The sequence below is a fragment of the Halichoerus grypus genome, chromosome 9, assembly GCF_964656455.1.
Source record: "Halichoerus grypus chromosome 9, mHalGry1.hap1.1, whole genome shotgun sequence".
In the NCBI taxonomy this organism is placed as follows: domain Eukaryota; kingdom Metazoa; phylum Chordata; class Mammalia; order Carnivora; family Phocidae; genus Halichoerus; species Halichoerus grypus.
This window is the reverse complement of record NC_135720.1, coordinates 9,022,382-9,040,613: the sequence shown is the minus strand read 5'-3', so window position 1 is coordinate 9,040,613 and position 18,232 is coordinate 9,022,382. Positions and strand designations below refer to the sequence as shown.

The window sequence follows — 18,232 nt, the reverse complement described above, 5'->3', positions numbered from 1 at the left end:
ATATGTGATGGTGGTATCTCATCATGGTTTTAATGTGCAATTTTATAAAGGCTAATGATATTAAGCATCATTTTATGGGATTATTTGCGATGCATTTATTCTCATTGATGAAAGGTCTAGTCAAGCCTTTTTCCCATTTAAAAAAAAAACAACAACAAAAAACAGATTGGGGGCACCTGGGTGGCTCAGTCAGTTAAGCAGCCAACTCTTGATTTCAGCTTGGGTCGTGGTCTCAGGGTTGTGGGATTGGACCCCGCGTCGGGCTCCACGCTCAGCTGAGAGTCTACTTGAGATTCTCTCCCTGTCCTGCTCCCCACCTCAAATAAATAAATAAATAAAATCTAAAAAAACAAAACAAATACCAGGTTGTTTTCTTACTGTTGAATTTTGAGAGTTCTTTGTGTATTCCTGATACAAGTCCTTTGAAAGACTTCCTTCCACGGAATTGATATTGCATCTTTGTGAAGAATCATTGGCCATATTGTGTGTCTATTACCATTGTTCTTACATGTCTACTTTTTCCTTGTATACATAAAAAAATTCCCTGTCTGATAAGCCCACTCTGTGGCATCTCTGAGTCAGTTTCTGATGCTTGGTCTTTTCAAACTGTAATTGTTCTTGTCTTTTACCATGCCTGGTAATTTTTTTGTTGAACGCCAGACATAATGTGTCAGGTAAGAGGAACTGGGGTGATCAGGCTTTTAGGGTAAAGTTTCCTGTTCATCTGCCAGGAGTTGCCTGTGCTTAATGTTTGCTCTAGCCGTAGGTACCAGAGACTTCCTCTGGTTTCCTCATTTTTTTTTTATGCTTCCCTGCTGTCTTTGGGTTTTCCTAAGAACTTCCTCAATAGAGTCTGTGTTTTGCAGCTCGCTCTCTCCATTGCAATGTCTGCGACTGTATTCCGGAGCCTTGTTGATGTGGCGGTAAGGTGTGAGGGGAGGGAGGTATTCTGTAATCATATAATTAAATCTGTGTTTAGGGGCCTGAGTCCTTGGGCTGTGACCTTCAGAAGCAGTTCTTAGCCTTTTCTTTCCCTCTCCTTACCTGAGAGAAGAAGGCTTGAGGGTGTTAGAACTGGCTAATTGCCATTCCTTCAAATCAGGTAAGACTCCCTTAGAGGGCAGGCCTTTGTTGGGGAGACCTCTTTGGGTGTTTTTTCAAGATGGTGAATTTTCCTCTTCCCCCGCCTGAAAGCATGTGGGGCTTCCAGAGGTAAAGCCCGCGAAAATGTGGGGTCCCTCTAAGACTGAGTTCCCAGGAGAGCTGAAACCAGAAGTTCTGTTGATTAATTTTTAAGTTTGGAGATTTGCCAGTTATCTTTCTCTTACTGATTTCTGATTTCCTTTGTGGCCATAGGACGTATTTTGTATTATTTCAATTCTCTTAACTTTACCAAGGCTTGTTTTATGACCCTGGATATGGTCTATTTTGGTGAATGTTCCTCAGGAAGAATGTATTCAGTGAACTATTCTACAAGTATCAATGACATTATTTGGTTGATGGTGTTTTTCATTTTTGTGTCCTTGCTGATTTTCTGTCTACTTGTTCCGTTGATTACTGAGAGGAGTGTTGAACTCTCCACCTATAATTTTGGATTTGTCCATTTCCCCTTTGTTTTATCAATTTCTGCTGCAGGTATTTTGAAGGTCTGTTGTCCGGTGCATGTACATTTAGAATGGCTGTGCTCTCTTGGCAACCCTTTTATCATTTGCAAGGACAGCAAAGGGTATGAGGTTTTACCCCACTTGCAAGCTTAATGAGTTAGCCTGTCACAGTTTCATGGATGCTGGCAGAAGACACAGGAAGGGGGCGCCTGGGGGGGCTCAGTTGGTTAAGCGTCTGCCCTCGGCCCAGGTCATAATCCCAGGGTCCTGGGATCGAGCCCCGTCTGGGGCTCCCTGCTCAGTGGGGAGACTGCTTCTCCCTCTCCCTCTGCTGCTCCCCCCTGCTTGTGTGCTCATTCTCTCTCTCTCTGTCAAATAAGTCAATAAAATATTAAAAAAAAAAAAAAAAGACACAGGATGTTATTCGCCACAAGAGCAGTAGCCACACTGTCAGCCTTTGCACCACTTCCTTGAGCCCCATTGCTCAGCGGCTGATGCAAACAGGGCCGGATGGCACCTGTGCATACGGTGGGCCACAGCACAGCAGACGATCCCTGGGGGACCCAAACTTCTGATTACAGGCAGGAAATCTTCCTGACCTTGGCCGTTATTATACTGGACTGAAAGCAGACCAGCCACTGTCTTACTCGAGAGGGGAGCAGTTTCTGTTTCCAGTGCTGTTGACTGCACAAACCTCCTCGAAAAGATACTCCAGATCCAAGACAGTCGCTGCCTAGGCTCACAAGATGTTCAGAGATGCAAGGGCCTTTAGAGAACTGTCTTTCAGCAATAGTGTCCCTCTTTATCCCCGGTAATTTTTCTGGCTCTGAAGTCTGCTTTGTCGGGTATTAACCTAGACACTCTAGCTTTCTCTTGGTTAGTGTTTGCATGGCACATTGGTTTCCATCTTTTTATTTTTAACTTCTATCTTTATATTTAAGATGAGTCTGTGTGGGGTACTTGGGTGGCTCAGTTGTTAAGTGTCTGACTTCAGCTCAGGTCATGACCCCAGGGTCCTGGGATCGAGCCCCGCATGCATCTCGCATCTCATCTCGGGCTCCCTGCTCAGCGGGGAGCCTGCTTCTCTCTCTCTCTCTCTGCCTGCTGCTCCCCCTGCTTGTGCTCTCTCTCTCTGTCTCTGACAAATAAATAAAATCTAAAAAAAAAAAAAAAAAGATGAATCTGTGTGCATATGTACGTTTTGTTTTGTAGACAGCATATAGTTTGGTCTTGTTTTCTCATCTAGTCTCAAAATCTCTTATCTCTTAATTTGCATGTTTAGATCAGGAAGGGGGGGTGCAAACTGCCTGTGGGTCAGATCAGGTTAGTGACTTGTTTTTGTAACTAAAGTTTTATTGAAATGTAGCCATGCTCATTCATTTGTATCTTTGGCGGCTTTTCCCTTACAGGAGCTGAATTGAGTAGTTGCAACAGAGACCATATGACTGAGAAATCCCAAAATATTTACTATCTGGCACTTTATAGAAAAAATTTGCAGACCCTGGTTTAGATTATTTACATTTAAGGAAGTTCTTGACATGTTTGAATTTAGGTTATTTTAAAAAATTTTTTATTTCTTTTTTTGATTCTTCCCTGTTTTTCATTCTTTATTTCCTGTGTCCTGCCTTATTTTGGATTATCTGAATATTTTTTAATGTTCCATTTTAATTTTCTTTCTTCTTCCTTTTTTTTTAAGATTTATTTATTTATGAGAGAGAAAGAGAGAGCAGGGATAGGAGCAGAGGAAAAGAATCCCAAGCAGACTTCCTGCAGAGTGCAGAGTGGGCGTGGGGCTTGATCCCACGACCCCGACCGAGATCACAACCTGCGCTGAAATCGAGAGTCGGACACTCAACTGACTGAGCCACCCAGGCGCCCCCTCCATTTTAATTTTCTATTGCATTTTTCATTGTATTTCTTTGTACATGTTTGTAATGGTTGTTCTAGGGATTATAATGGACAGACTTAACATTTCACAATCTAATTAGAACTAGTATTTTATCACTTCAGTTGAATGTGGGTACATTACCACCATATAGATCTCTTCCTCCTTCATGTTGGAATATCGATTTCTTTGGGTCTTCTGATTCTTACTTCACGATGTCTGTTTGTGTGGCTGCTTCCCTAAGTCCTCTCTCTGCTGGGGAGGAGCCTACAGCCCAGCTCCTTCATCACCCATTCTCCCTTATCTGTCCTGCACAGATCCATCTCCCTAAAGTACATTTTCAGCTTATCGCGGGGCTGCTCAGAGTATTTATTTGACTCCTTATCACTTACAACATAAAATCCAAATTAATCAGCTGCTCTTCCATCTCCTCCTACCATCCTGTCCATCCTATCAAGAGATGCATCTTGAGCTTCTCTCTAGCCTCTGGGGAGAAGGAGCTCCACCTAAATTCTCTGCTCCAAGCCAGATGGGTTTCATCATAGTCCTGCCTCCAAGTACTTGCAAACTATCTTCTTGCCTGTCGCAACTACATGCAACTTTCCAGGACTCGGTAAGCCCACTTCCTGCAGAGAAGCCCCTTGGGCATCCCAGGTCACCTCAGACTCTTTTCAGTAGCACATGATCACCAAACCGAGTATAGAATGGAGTCGAATCAACATTGACATGATTTTAAATTGTGGCAACAACCACGGGCTCCCCAGTCAGGAACAGGGAAGTAAGAGCAGTCAGTGGGAAATAGAGTTGGGTCAGGGTGACAGTGGCCGAGTAGGTGGGAGAGGCTTCCTGTCCCATCATGGAAACACCTGTGCAACAGCTGACTTTTTTGCAGAAACCTACAACCAGAGGATCTCTCCTTAGATTTGGAGCCTCCCGAGGGCTCTGATCTCTAAGTACTTTTAAATTCAGTAGGAAAGAGTCTATAGAGCCTTTCCTGGGAACAGGTGTTGAAAGGGAGGAAGAGCATGGGACGTGAGGGCCTGGTGGCTTGGTGGCCTGAGGTAACCACTCCCCCCTTGCAGCTCTGTGCCCAGGGTCCACCGTGTGTGTCGTGCTGGAGAGAATCCAGCACATTCTGTTCATATGTGTGCCAGAGCTCATTTTTTTTTCTTGGCTACATCTTCAGTAATTTGTTATCAGGAAAAAGACCCAGCAAAATCATGTTTCTTGCACAATCCCAAAGGTGATAAATCACCCAAGATGAACATAGACCAGAGTGGGCTGACCTGATCTCAGCGAAGACCGGGGCAGAGTGATATACAATCAAAATGGAACAGGACCTGTTGGGAACTGATGTGTGTTGTGTACTTCCTACTGCGAAACGTTGTTCAAGTGCCATAAGCACAAACAAAACACCCTCTTTTTTTTTAAAACACCCTCTTTTTCTTATTGCAGAAATAACACACATTTGTTGTAAAAAAAGTTAGAGAATACAGTCAAGCAAAAAATAAAATCATCCATAACTCTATTATATTTTAGTGCACATCTTTGAAGTCTTTTATGCTCCCGCCTGCCATCCATCCATCCTTCCTTCCTTCTTTCCTTCCTTCCTTCCTTCCTTCCCTCCCTTTTCCTTCCTTCGAAATGGGAGATATTTGACCACTGTCCCTGCTTAGTAATTTCTTGAACTAGATCCTTTCAGTGTCTCTGCTCCCCACTTCTCACCTCCATCCCTTTCCTCTCCTGGGCCACATCCTCCTTCTCTCCACCTTTTTCTTGCCCTAGGATGATTCCAGATGGGGTCATCCGCATAGGTAGGGGTGGAGACCAAGGCAAATCTCAGTATGAAGATGGACATATCCAATGGCTTTCTCACCGGACTCCACGGGCAGGGCAGCTGTTACAGCGCTTGGGTCAGCTCAGGGAGGAACATGGACTGAAAGAAGCTGCTGCCGCATAGACTAGCTCTTTGTCATACCTCTCTCCAGACAACCAGCATGTGACTGACCATCTGCTCCAATATGAGGGTAATGGTGCTTGGGGGCAGGGAACCGGACACACCGGCAGAAAGATTTGCTTTTTCTTTGGGTTTTAACACGCAGACAATAAGGGGCATGAGGAACACTCATCTTAAGTGCATAGCTCAATAAAGTTTTACATTTGTGGGTATTTATATTACTGCATTTGAGCTTAAGCTCAACTTCGGCACCCAGAAGTTTCTTATGCTCCTCCCAGTCAATATCCATTTTCCCTGAACCCTCTCCACCCCAAACACATAAAGGCAAACACGATTTTGGATTCTTTTAACAGGTGGTGTTTTAGATCTCGCTTCTTTGGCTCAAAATAATGTCTGTGAGATGCTTATTGTTTGCTAATATTTTGAAAATATTGTTTCATCAGCTTATTTTACCAAAACTGGAATCGTCTTGCGCATGCTGTTTGTCGCTGGTCTTTCCGTTTAATATATTGGCAACAGTTGCCCTTGTCTTTAGCATTCTTGTACTACAGATTTTTCAAAGTTTGGATAATGTTCTCTATTATGTATGTGCTGTAATTTATTGGACCGGCCCTCAATTGTTCAACATGAGATAATTTCCTTTTTAAAAAATTACAGACAATACTTCATTGAATATTCTTGCAAGGAAATCTTTGTGCACATAATTATTTCTTTAGGATAAACTATAAGAAGTAGAATCACTAGGTCAAAGGTTGTATACATTTTTAAAGCTTTTTTTTTTTTTTTTAAAGATTTTATTTATTTATTTGAGAAAGAGAGAGCGCACATGAGAGGGGGAGGGCCAGAGGGAGAAGCAGACTCCCTGCTGAGCAGGGAGCCCGATGCGGGACCCGATCCTGGGACTCCAGGATCATGACCTGAGCCGAAGGCAGTCGCTTAACCAACTGAGCCACCCAGGTGCCCCATTTTTAAAGCTTTGTTATCCAGAAAGGTTGTCCTGATTTTCTCTTAGCAGCAGTGAATGAGAGTGTCTCTGTTTCCTCAAATCTTTACCATCACCGGACATCATATTTTGAATATCTGCCAACGTGAAAGGTGAAATGTATCTTTTTGAAAAAATAACTTAAAAAATTAAACATGTATCATTTTAATTTGCATTTATTCAATTACAAATATAGCCAGACCCGTTTATATTTATTAATCACTTCTTCTGTCTTGAGACTCTTGATGTCTGTGTCAGGCAGGGTTCAGCTGTAGGTAACAGAAACCACTCTTTCTATTTTAAGGAGAAAGAGCTATGACAAAGGGAATTAGCTTCTTACCAAAATCACTGGGAGAGCTGGAGGAGCAGGGCTTCCAGGAACGACTCGGAGGACACTACCCCAACCTTCTGCCTCAGGAGAGCTGCTGCTTTTACCCTAATCAGCTTCACTCTACATACTGGGCAACCGCCCAGGACTGTTGGCCCTTGAGCCATGCAAGGTCTGCTAGAGCTTCACCAGCAAAAATAGGGCCCTGTACCCAGCTCCCAAGACACATCTGTTGTTAACTAGACAGGAACCTCTGCTGATTCCACCATCAGAACAGACAACAACAACAACAACAACAACAACAACAAAGTGAAAACAACACAAATATAAAATACCAAGAAATGCTAGGTTAAATGTAACAAACGTCCTTTTCAGAGTATTTGAGGTCAGCGGAAGGCCAAGGAAACTCCCAGGAGTCACAAATGGAAAGGGAACTGGAAACTGGAGTTGTAAGTGAATGCTGGGGGTACTTAGTCTGGTAAACTAGATGCATGGATGGTCCTGTGGGCCTGGCAGACAATGCCTTGGGGGGCCCATGCACATTAGAGAGATGAAATGGAGGGTTCTAGACCCTCACGGGGCTATGGCCTCTGGGAAAGAATGGACTGAATAAAAAAAAAAAATCTGATTTTTAACAGAGAAATAACAAGGACATTTGTCTTTGCCCGTGCTCTGAGTGGGGAAGAGAAGTAGTTTTCAGGAATTTGTGATGATACATTGCCACCTGTATGGGTTCTGGGTTTGAGGTTTGAAACTACACTGCGTGGTTTGAGAAGTTAATTTTATGAGCCTGAGTTGGTAACAGTTCTGGACATCTGACAAAAGCCATGCAGATCTTTCTGGGGAGACATAGTCTCAATCTAGGCCTTACGGGATTTCTACAGACAAATCCCAGCTGAATATAAGCTCCCACTCCAAAATTAAAAAACATACAAAGAAACAAGCCACCATAAATTAAGAATTAACAAAAACTCCTAAGAACTTATGATACTGGATTTATCAAATGCAGAATATAAAACAAGAATGCCCAAATGTTTGGTTAAATTTAAAAATACACACAAGAAAGGAACAAGAGTACTATATAATATAATTATATAATATACATACCCCAAAGTACACAAATTATAAGTGGACAGCTTAATGAAATTTCACAGTCTGAACACATCTGTGTAACCAGCACTCATAACAAGAAACAGAACATAACTAGCACCCCAAATCCCCCATCCCTCATATTTCCTTCCAGTCATTACCCATATCTCTTCTAAGGGTAACTACTATCCTAATTTCTTTTTTTTTTTTTAATTTCATTTATTTTTGAGAGAGAGAATGAGAGGGGTGAGGGTCAGAGGGAGAAGCAAACTCCCAGCTACGCAGGGAGCCCGATGCGGGACTCGATCCTGGGACTCCAGGATCATGACCTGAGCCGAAGGCAGTCGCTTAACCAACTAAGCCACCCAGGCACCCCTATCCTAATTTTTAATAGCACTTTTAGATTGATTTGGAAAAGCACTAAATAGAATGTCTAAGAGTTTAAAAGTATACTCAATGAAATTAAAAAAACAAACCACCAAATGGGTTAAATAGATTTGACATATCTAAAGAAAGAATTAGATAGGGAATTAATTGAATTAGAGCTGAATAATTTTCCAGAACACAGCACAGAGAAACAAAATGATGGAGAAAAGGCAGGAGTGAAGAGAAAGAGACATGGAGGATAAACCACGGGATCTAGCATGCTTCTCATCAGACTTCCATAAGAACAGTGGAGAGAACAGGTGAAAGATGATTTTCCACAAGAGAATGTCTGAGAATTTTTCAATAATTGCTGAAAGCTATGAATCCTTAGATTCGGGAATAATACTGAGTCCTAAGCAGAATAAATAAAACAAACACCTTGTTTCAGGAGAGTGGTACTGAGATCACTGAGGAAAAACAGAACTACATGCAGCCACAGAAAAGACAGATGCCTTAAAAAGGAACAACAGTGAGACCAACGCCAGGTTCTTCAAAGGCGTGGAAGTGGAGACAGGAGAGGGACGGTACCTTCAAAATGCTTAGACACAGTTAACTGGTAATAGAGAATTACATGTCTCGCTAATCTATCCTTCAAGAGTGTGGGTGCCAAAAAGATGTTTGCAGACCCTCCCCCCGCAAAATACCCCACAAACAAAATGGACAAATACAAAAATCGCAAACAAACAATGACAGCAAAAAATCTTGAGCATTTACTGCCAGCAGACCCTCACGGAGAGAACTTCTAAAGCGTGCAATTTACAAGAAGGAAAAGAATTCCAGGAGGAAGTTCTGAAATGCAAGAAGGAACACTGAGCAAACAAAACTGGTAAGCATATATGAAGGGCTTCATAACCTCCACCTGAAAACAATAGGCTCTGATTTGGTAGTTAAAAGACAAGGTCGAATTAAAATCCTGGGTCACAAAAACGTGTGAGATGGGAGAGGAAAATCAGAGTTCAAAATATTTAAAGTCCTCATATTTTTAGGAAGAATAGCAAAAATGCTTATGAATTTTATGCTTTGTTAAATATGAATGTTAAAAATCAGGGGTGCCTGGGTGGTTTAGTCGGTTAAGCGACTGCCTTTGGCTCAGGGTCCTGGGATCGAGTCCTGCGGCGGGCTCCTTGCTCAGTGGGGAGCCTGCTTCTCCCTCTGCCTGCCGCTCCCCCTGCTTGTGTGCAATCTCTCTCTCTCTGACAAAAAAATAAATAAAAATCTTTAAAAATCAAAGGCTGAGTACTAAAAGAATAGAATTTAAGCAGTGTTTCTCAAAGCGTGCTCCCTGGGTCAGCATTATCAGCAGCTCCTGGAAATTTTTTAAGAAGTGCAAATTATTGGGCTCTGTCCCAGAAATTGGTCTGGAGACCAGCAATCTGTATTTTAACAAGCTCTCCAAGTGATTCTGATGCCACTAACATTTGAGGACCATGGAATTAAGTATGTACGTTTAAATCCAATCGGGGAAAACAACTAAGTCAAACTTCTTAATCCAAAATATGGTAGAGAAGGTGAAAAAAGTAAGAGCATAAAATGAGCGGGGAAAAGAAAGAGCAAAATGAAAATAATTCCAAATATATCAATACTAGTACTACCAATAAAAAATATAGATAGACCAAACTTGCCTCTTCAGGCAGATTTTTAGGTTGATTTTTGACAAATCTATCCTATGCTATTTATAAGAGACAACAAAAAGTTGAAAATAAAAAAAGTAAAAAAAAAGATACTAGGTAAATAGGGAGACACAATTTCATAAAGTCCACTCTCTCCAAATCAATCTATAAATTCAATTCCAAATTCAATTCTAATAAACATCTAAACCAGGGTTTTCTTGAATCTTGCAAGCTGATTTTACATTTCTGTAGAAAAACAAAGAGCCAGGATAACTAGGTTTGAAGAAGCACAAGGCTTAGGATGGTTCTACTAGGTTTAAGGGTTTCAAAGTGGCATTGATAAAGACACAGACAAATAGATGAATGGTTTACAGTGGAAAGTACATGGAAATTTGACAAACCTCAGAGGGCATGGAAGATCAGTGGGGAGAGAATGGTGTCCAGACAATTGGTTAATCAGATGGGAAAAAATAAGAGTGAATCTTCAGGGGCTCCTGGCTGGCTCAGTCGGTAGAGCTTGTGACTCTTGATCTCGGGGTTGTGAGTTTGAGCCCCATGTTGGGTGTAGAAATTGCTTAAAAATAAAATCTTAGGGGTGCCTGGGTGGCTCAGTGAGTTAAGTATCTGACTCTTGATTTCAGCTCAGGTCATGATCTCAGGGTCCTGAGATGGAGCCCCGAGTCAGGCTCTGCACTCAGCTCAGAGCCTGCTCAAGTTTCTCTCTCCCTCTCCCCACCCCTGCTCCTCCCCTGCTCTCTAAAATAAATAAATAAAATCTTAAAAAAATATGTGAAGTTTACAGATATTAAAAAAAAAGATTGAATCTTCACATTATAAACAAAAATAAATTCCAGGGTGGATTAAAGATCTAAATAGAAAAGGCAAAAATTTCCACCTTTAAGAAAAAATGGTTAGGATCCCAGGTTAAGGAAAGACTTCTTACAAATCACAAAAAAAGCATAAATAACAAGACTGATAACTTACTGATATTAAATTTTAAAACTTCATCAACAGACAAAATTAAGGAGTAAAAAGATAAGTCATTGGCTCTGAGAAGGTTTGTGTGATGTATTTTATCCACGGACACTAGCAGCAGCAGGTTAATATACAAGATACAGGAAGAACCAATGTTAATCAGGAAGACGAACAAACCAATGGAAAAGACAGGCAATTTGCTCAAGACAGAAACAAGAGGGAAAATTAATAGAAAAAGTTCCTAGTAATCAGGCAAAGGAACATTAAAACCACAAAGAAATATTTTATGCCCTTCAGACTGATGAAAATTCAAATTCTGATGATAGCAACTATTGGTGTAGATAAGGAGCAAATTGTCCAGAGATATTTGGAAAAATCTAACAAACTGAAAAATACAGATATGATAAGATCCAGTAATTCTTCTTTTAGGTACGTATCCTAGACAAGCCCTTGCACATGACAAGGAGACACGTATAGGAGTATCTCAAGTATCATTCTTTTATACTGGAAAATTGGAAACAAATGAAATTTCTATCATCAGGAGAATGGATAAGTAAATTGTTGCCTATTCCTATCATGGGAATACTAAATAGCAATGAAAATGAATGAGCTAAAGTCATGCTGGTCAACATGGATAAATCTCACAGTGCTGAAGGGAAAACGTGGACTGCGGAAGTATATCCACTGCATACCAGTACCAGTCTTAGACGGGCGCAAGTGGGGCCCCTGTCCCAGGTCCCTCTGTCTAGGAGTCCCTGCACTTTGGATTCCCTTCCTTGAAATTGTTTACCTCCCCAACCAGTGCCTGGGACCACCTGGAGAGGGTGGCTGCTCTCTGCACAGGGGGTTCAGCGCTTGGACAGAGACCTGCGTGGACCTCCCTCTTCACAAACCCCTGCACAGCGCACCGAGGTGGGGAAATCCGAGGAGCTCTGGACTGTGCCTTTCGGTGCCAAGCCAGGTTCCAGGAAGGACTATCCGCAGATCGCTCTAGCTGGCTGGTGCAGTTTTTCTCTTTCGCGGCATAGAGCAGGACTGGGCGGCCAGCATGGTGCGGACACACCATTTTGGGCCGCTCAGGTCGATGATGTAGACAGGGACCCTGCCAAATTCAATTCAAGATAGGAGTTGCTTCTTGAAGGGAGGGAGAATTAGGTGAAAGTTAGAGTTACACTGGGAACCAGTTTTGAAATGTTTTATTCCTTAAGCTGTGTGGTGGTGGATCGAAGGGATTGATTGCATTACTTTTTATGCCTTTATGCATGTTTGAAATTTCATTCACCAAAAAAAGCGGGGGGAGGGGGGGAAGAAGGCACTTAAGCCCCTCTCCGCCTCTGTAGAGCCCGGGGTGGGGGGTGCGGGGCAGTGGGCTACGGGGCTGGCGGGGGCGGGACACACCGGAGCCTTTCTGTTCTCCCGCGCGAAGATGCACCCAGCTCCGCGTCCGTGCACCCGGGCTGTAGGTGTGCGGGCCGTGCTGGGTGGCTCTGCCGTGCGCTGTCAGCCCCTTCCCCAGCAAATACCTGCTAAACACGTAAATCTTGCAAATGGAAAGAAAATTCCACGGTGAGGTTCAAAGTCAGAGCCATCCAAAATTCTGAGCGTTGGCCAAGACCGGTGAAAAATAGTTTCTCGTTGAAACTTTACTATATTAAATTCAGTCGTTGGAACTTCTGCGTTGCTATGAATCTTAAATATTTAAATATAGGAGTTTTCATTTGGTGGTTCTTTCCAGTCTCCCAGGACAGGGAAGGAATCCCTGGAGATAAAGGAGCCACGCTGGGAACCGGCCCGTGCGGCACACATTCTCTCCTCGGTGTGGTTTCAGTTCCAAGCCAGACCAGTTCTGCAGCATGCTTTTGTACCTTTCCAGGGCCCGATCTGAATCAGCTTGCCAAGGCTTTCAAACCCTTTGGATTCGTTCGTTGCTTAAAAGCCTCTTTCTTTGGAAGGCCTTTGAGTGAATCATAAAATTAACATCTAAAAAGACTCCGCAGCCGCTGCACCCGGGAAGGCTGGGGGCTTCTGACCAACCACACCACACGGGACCTTCCTAAGGGCCTCTGACTCGGGAGGGAGCTTTGCAGGTGGAAGGCATGGCGGCTGCGCAGAGGTGGAGGTGCCCAGGCACGGGGGGCAGCGGTACCCCTGGCCTGAGCCCCAAACTCCCGCCCCCCCGCCCCCCACTGTTCTCACGCGCGGCCGATTAGCGGGCACCCCGCCCCCCCTCACGTCCATCCTTTCTCTGGCTCAGTTCTAAGCAGACCTCAACAAATGTTTAAACAAAGAATGAGGGAAGCCTATTTTAGAAACTTTCACTTCTCTACATGTTTTGTTGCTTCAGTTAGGCGTGACATTATTTTTGAATTTACATTTTCGATTCTACTTTATACTTGCTCTATAACACGTTAGACTGTAGACATTTTCTTTTTGATGAAAAAGAGGAGATTGATTTGGGGATTCACATTCAAAGTGTTTGATTAATCAGGGCTTGGTTTAGCATTCAAGAACGGTGTCCTGACGCTTTCTACTTCTTTGTTTCTGCCCTAGATTTTTCTTTACCTCTTTTGTCTCCTGTATCTTTCCAGCTCTGTGGACTTCTTTGAGGGCAAGAGGGCTCTGGGGATTGAAGACAGAAAAGCTCATCTTCAGTCATATATTATTATCAAGACTTCTGATGATTGAGTTCCTTGCATATTTAGGTCCTCGGGAAAAATCTGAGCATATCTCTACCCTTAGAAACTCAGGTAACCCTGACTCTAGTCTGGCTCCTCTGACTCTTTTTCAAGTAGGCTTGGCCCTTGGGTCTGCCAGCCTTAAGTTAGCTTACCCAGAACCCCCTGCCTCCCGGGGATGCATGATGTCCTCCATGTCTGACCAGATTCCTCACCGCCAGCCCCCAGGCAATGGATACCCACTCACCTGGCCTGCCTTCAGCAAGGATCCTGTTGGCTTGTTTCAACCAAATCCCCCTCACTTCTGATGTTTCCGCTTACTCAACTTAGATCCCCACCAGCTCCTTGGCTACAAATCCCCACTTTTGTTGTATCTACTGCAAAAGCTCATTGCAGGGGTCCCTGCACCTATTGAGACGGTCCTGGAGAAAGTCTGCCTAACCATTTTAACAAGTATCAGAATGAATTTTTTCTTTAACATGTGGACAAATTAGTTGCTGTGTGCCAAGTGTGATGGCAAGTTTGTGATTGCTGGCATTAAGCTTCTCCTGTGCTCTGCCATCACAGGAGTTCTGTCTGTATGTAAATGACAGGATAAGCTATTGAAACATTATGTTTGTCTTCTCTTTTTGGGAAATCTGAAAGAATTCCTTTTCCTATTCCCAAATAGGAATATGTAATTGTTCCTTTTCCTGTTCTCAGAAAGGCAGCCGAACATTTATGTCCTACGGCCTAGATCCAGAAGTGTAAAATTCAGTTCTCACAAGTAGGCAATGTAAGTTTGTGAAGTAGCCCCAGCACAGCAATAGGGAGTGGTGGGGATTGTGGCAAAGCAGAGAATGCTCGTCCCATAGAAAGCCATTCATCAGCTCCAGCCAGTCATGGCAGGTGGGAGTGTGCACCTGGCATTTCCAGAGCACCTGATCTTTAAATAGAATATAGGGAGCTGGATTTCTACATGAAAATTCTAGACTTTTTTAGGTGTTGGCAGGTAACACAGGAAATAAACACAGCGGGGACAAAACAACTCAAAATTTTGCCTTTGGGCGTCAGGTTTGTAAGATCTCATTACCCCCCTCTAGTTAAGGGAGGGCAGTTAGGAGGCCGAAATTGCTCTCACACCTCTTCCACCACAAGTATAGAGGAAGGAGGCTGCTTCTTGGATAGGAAGAGGGAAGTGGTGAGGGTGGGGGCAGGGCTTGAGTTTAGGGCCATAGGAGTCTCCAGAACTGTGCCCTGCATACGCACAATGTCTGGGATGGGTCCCCAGAGTTGTGTGCCCTCGGAGAGTAGCCAGTCCCACCTGGAACCCTTGGCTGGGATCCTCACGCTGATGCTTAGTGGGGAAGGAGGGTGTGCCACGGGCCTTCATGAAGCCCACGTGGCCCTTCCTCTAGTGCTCTGGACTGCTCAGGCCCGGGGGGGGGGGGGGTCCTGCACGCGCCCAGGGGTGCCGAGAGAGGAGAATCCCCAAAGCACAGCTCAGGCGGGATTTTCTGCCAGGCTGGTGGCTCAAGGCCAAGACATCTGATTTAGAAAACAGAGATGCAAATAGATACCGGGTGTGTTTGAATGGCGGTGTGTGGGACCCAGCTGGGAAGCCCGAGAGAGTTCTGAAGACGCGGATGCCTGAGAGTCTGGGCTTCACTCGGCAGAGATTTTCTCCTCCTTTTAAAGGACTTGTTGTTAGAAATTCTAGGGCTTGGAGTTTCCTATCACCTCCTCCGTGTGTGCAGAATTTAGGAAAGCATGCAGGTACCTCCTTTCTCTGCACAAACACGCTGCCCGCTTCCTTGTCCCCCACTCTCTGCGCCCCTACGTTTTTATTGCTCTGTCATTTATTTTATTTTATTATTATTTTTAAAGATTTTATTTATTTGTCAGAGAGAGAGCACAAGCAGGGGGACTGGAGGGCAGAGAAGCAGGCTCCCCACTGAGCAGGGAGCCCCGATGCAGGGACTTGATCCCCCCGACCTGTCCTGAGCCGAAGGCAGATGCTTAACCAACTGAGCCACCCAGGCGTCCCTCTGACATTTATTTTAATAACTTCCTCTTCCTGGACTGAGTCTCTTTTTCTGAATTTCAGACGTTTAAAATGGAATTTGGTTGGGGCGCCTGGGTGGCTCAGTCGGTTAGGTGTCTGCCTTCGGCTCAGGTCATGATCTCAGGGTCCCGGGATCGAGCCCCGCGTCGGGCTCCCTGCTCAGCAGGGAGCCTGCTTCTCCCTCTCCCTCTGCTGTTCCCCCTGCTTGTATGCTCTCTCTCTCTCTGTCATATAAATAAATAAAATCTTAAAAAAAAAATAAATGGAATTTGGTGAGGGTTTCCTACCACCGGTTTCCTTATTTGAATTTAGAAGTGCGGCAGCCGAGGCTGTTCGGTGACGAGGCTTCTATTCTTCACCTCCTCTGCGCGCTCGGAGCCCTTCACACCAGCCCTGTGCTGTCACCGGTGTCCACGGTGAATGGGAAACACACGATTCTCAACAAAAGGCTGTTCACGAGGCCCAGAACACCGTGTCCCGTCTGTGAAACAAAATGCACGTTTCCTTGGGGGGAGGGGGGCAAGAGCTCTCCTTTCCAAAGCCCCAGTGGGTGCTGATTCCTGCTGTTTGAATTTAGGGCCCTGGAAAGTTCCTTCGAAGGGAAATCGAGGGCATTGCCTCTTCGTGGTTGGATGTGTTCTCCTCCAATGGAGCAATTAAATAGGGGCCAAGAATGGCCGACTTCTCTTGAGTTCTGAGTTCCAGAGTTTACCTTCGTGTCCTGAGGGCTGTGACTGCCTGCGTTTTAGGAACTGAAGATGCATTTTCGGAACCGCAGTTTAGGATGTAATACCGTCTTAAACCGTGCCTCTGGCCCTTCTGTGTGGCCTTTCTTACTTGGTCGCCCCCTCGCGCAGCCTGGACTTCTCAGCTCAATCTGCAACGTACTTGACATAAAACATCGTCAATGAGTCTAATGGGAAATTGCACCCGAGAAGGAAACCTCGTCGCTAATACGGAACGGCCGGCTCTTAACGACAGCCGGCCCGAGCCCTGTGAGCTCCTTTCCTCGATGGTGCTCGGAAGAGGTGCAGGTGAGCGCCTTGTGCTCCGAGGAGGCTGTTTCCAGGCGTGTTCGCTCGCCCTTGGGGAGCAGCCTGGCCTCTCCCTCAATGTCTATAGTGAGTGTCATCCAAGTGAAGCACTTCTTTCTCCTTTGTGTTCTTTTTTGTGGGGGGTTACCTCCCAGCAGTGGGAGCGTCAGGCTGGCGGCTGAATACGGAGGTGATGGGCTCATGTGGCAGTTCCCTCACGTGGACCACAGGCGTGACCCCGAGGCCTACAGGCTGGGACGCGGGAGTCCCATCTCTCCGAGATGCCACCGGGGGCTCTGGCCGTGCGAGTGGAGGGAGGTGGGACGTGACAGAATCCAACATTCTTCTTTCACCTGATAACTGCGTACAATTTCAGCAAACTCAAGGGATCCAGAGAAACACTAATGCAGCTCGGCATATAGTATTTGCGGGATGCTCCAGGCGCTTTTCTAAGTGCTTGTTGCCAATTGACTGCTTTCATTCTCTCACAAAGCCTGAGCGGAAGGTGATGTCATTAACCCGCACGGCCGTGGGGGACAGAGGCACCCAGAGGCCCACAGCACAGGGCTCCCTCCTAAGGGGCAAACCTGGGCCTGGCGCCCAGGCGACTGGTCCAACCACTCTACTGCTGGTTTTTGTAGAGCCTGTTTGCAGTCATTAATTCACTTAAGTCACACTAAAGCCTTGTGTTTTCAAAATTTGCAGCCACTCTGCACCACAAAAATACGGGGTTGGTCAGAAAAATGGTTCTCACCACAGACTTAGAGTGACTTTCTCATTCCGACGTTATTCATTTACTCAATAAACATACGATGGGTATCTATCATGTGCCAGGCACTGTTTTAGACACTTGAAATATGGTGTATTCATTTAAAAAAATTTTTAACTTATTTTTTAAAGATTTTATTTATTTATTTGTCAGAGAGAGAGAAAGAGCGCAAGTGCACAAACAGGGGTAGAGGGAGAGGGAGAAGCAGACTCCCCACGGAGCAGGGAACCCGACGTGGGGCTCGATCCCAGGACCCCGGGATCATGACCTGAGCTGAAGGCAGCTGTGTAACCGACTGAGTCACCTAGGCGCCCCGAAATATGGTGTATTCATAATAAATACATGGACAAAACATAGAAGCTACTCAAAACAAAGAACCTGGAGGTCCTGGAGGGTAATTTACCTGAGCGCTGAAAGATGGAGATACAGGGAATCCCTCAGGCTAGCAGAGAACAGGTCTTTGTGTGAGAAACCACGAGCTTTACAGGGTCTTCCCCAGGCCAGGCCCCTGAGTAATTGCCATGGGTCAGTTGCACTCAGTCCCTCTCCTTCATTTTTCGTTGGATTCTAGCAGTTCTCCTTTCCTGCCTCCCAAAGGACCATGCTATCTTCCCAAGTCATAGCACCTCCTGATGAGACACTGTCCATCCATCCATCCATCCACCCATCCATCCATTCAGTGAATTTTTTTAAAGTATTATTTATTTAAGTAATCTCTACACCAACATGGGGCGAAGACTCATGACCTTGACCTCAGGATCAAGAGTCACATGCTCTTCTGACGGAGCTGGCCAGGCACCCCGTCCAGTGAATTTCTGCAGCCATTCGGTAGCCTTTTCCTGGGCTCCTCCCAG

At 44.8% G+C, this 18,232-nt stretch overlaps 1 long non-coding RNA gene across 1 annotated transcript; it reads left to right on the top strand.

Moving 5' to 3' along the window:
* Positions 1-738: 738 nt before the first annotated feature.
* Positions 739-6,119, top strand: LOC144379028 (uncharacterized). The gene is made up of 2 exons (XR_013441044.1): positions 739-923; positions 3,301-6,119. It is a non-coding gene; the product is annotated as an uncharacterized LOC144379028 (long non-coding RNA).
* The last annotated feature ends 12,113 nt before the right edge of the window (positions 6,120-18,232 follow it).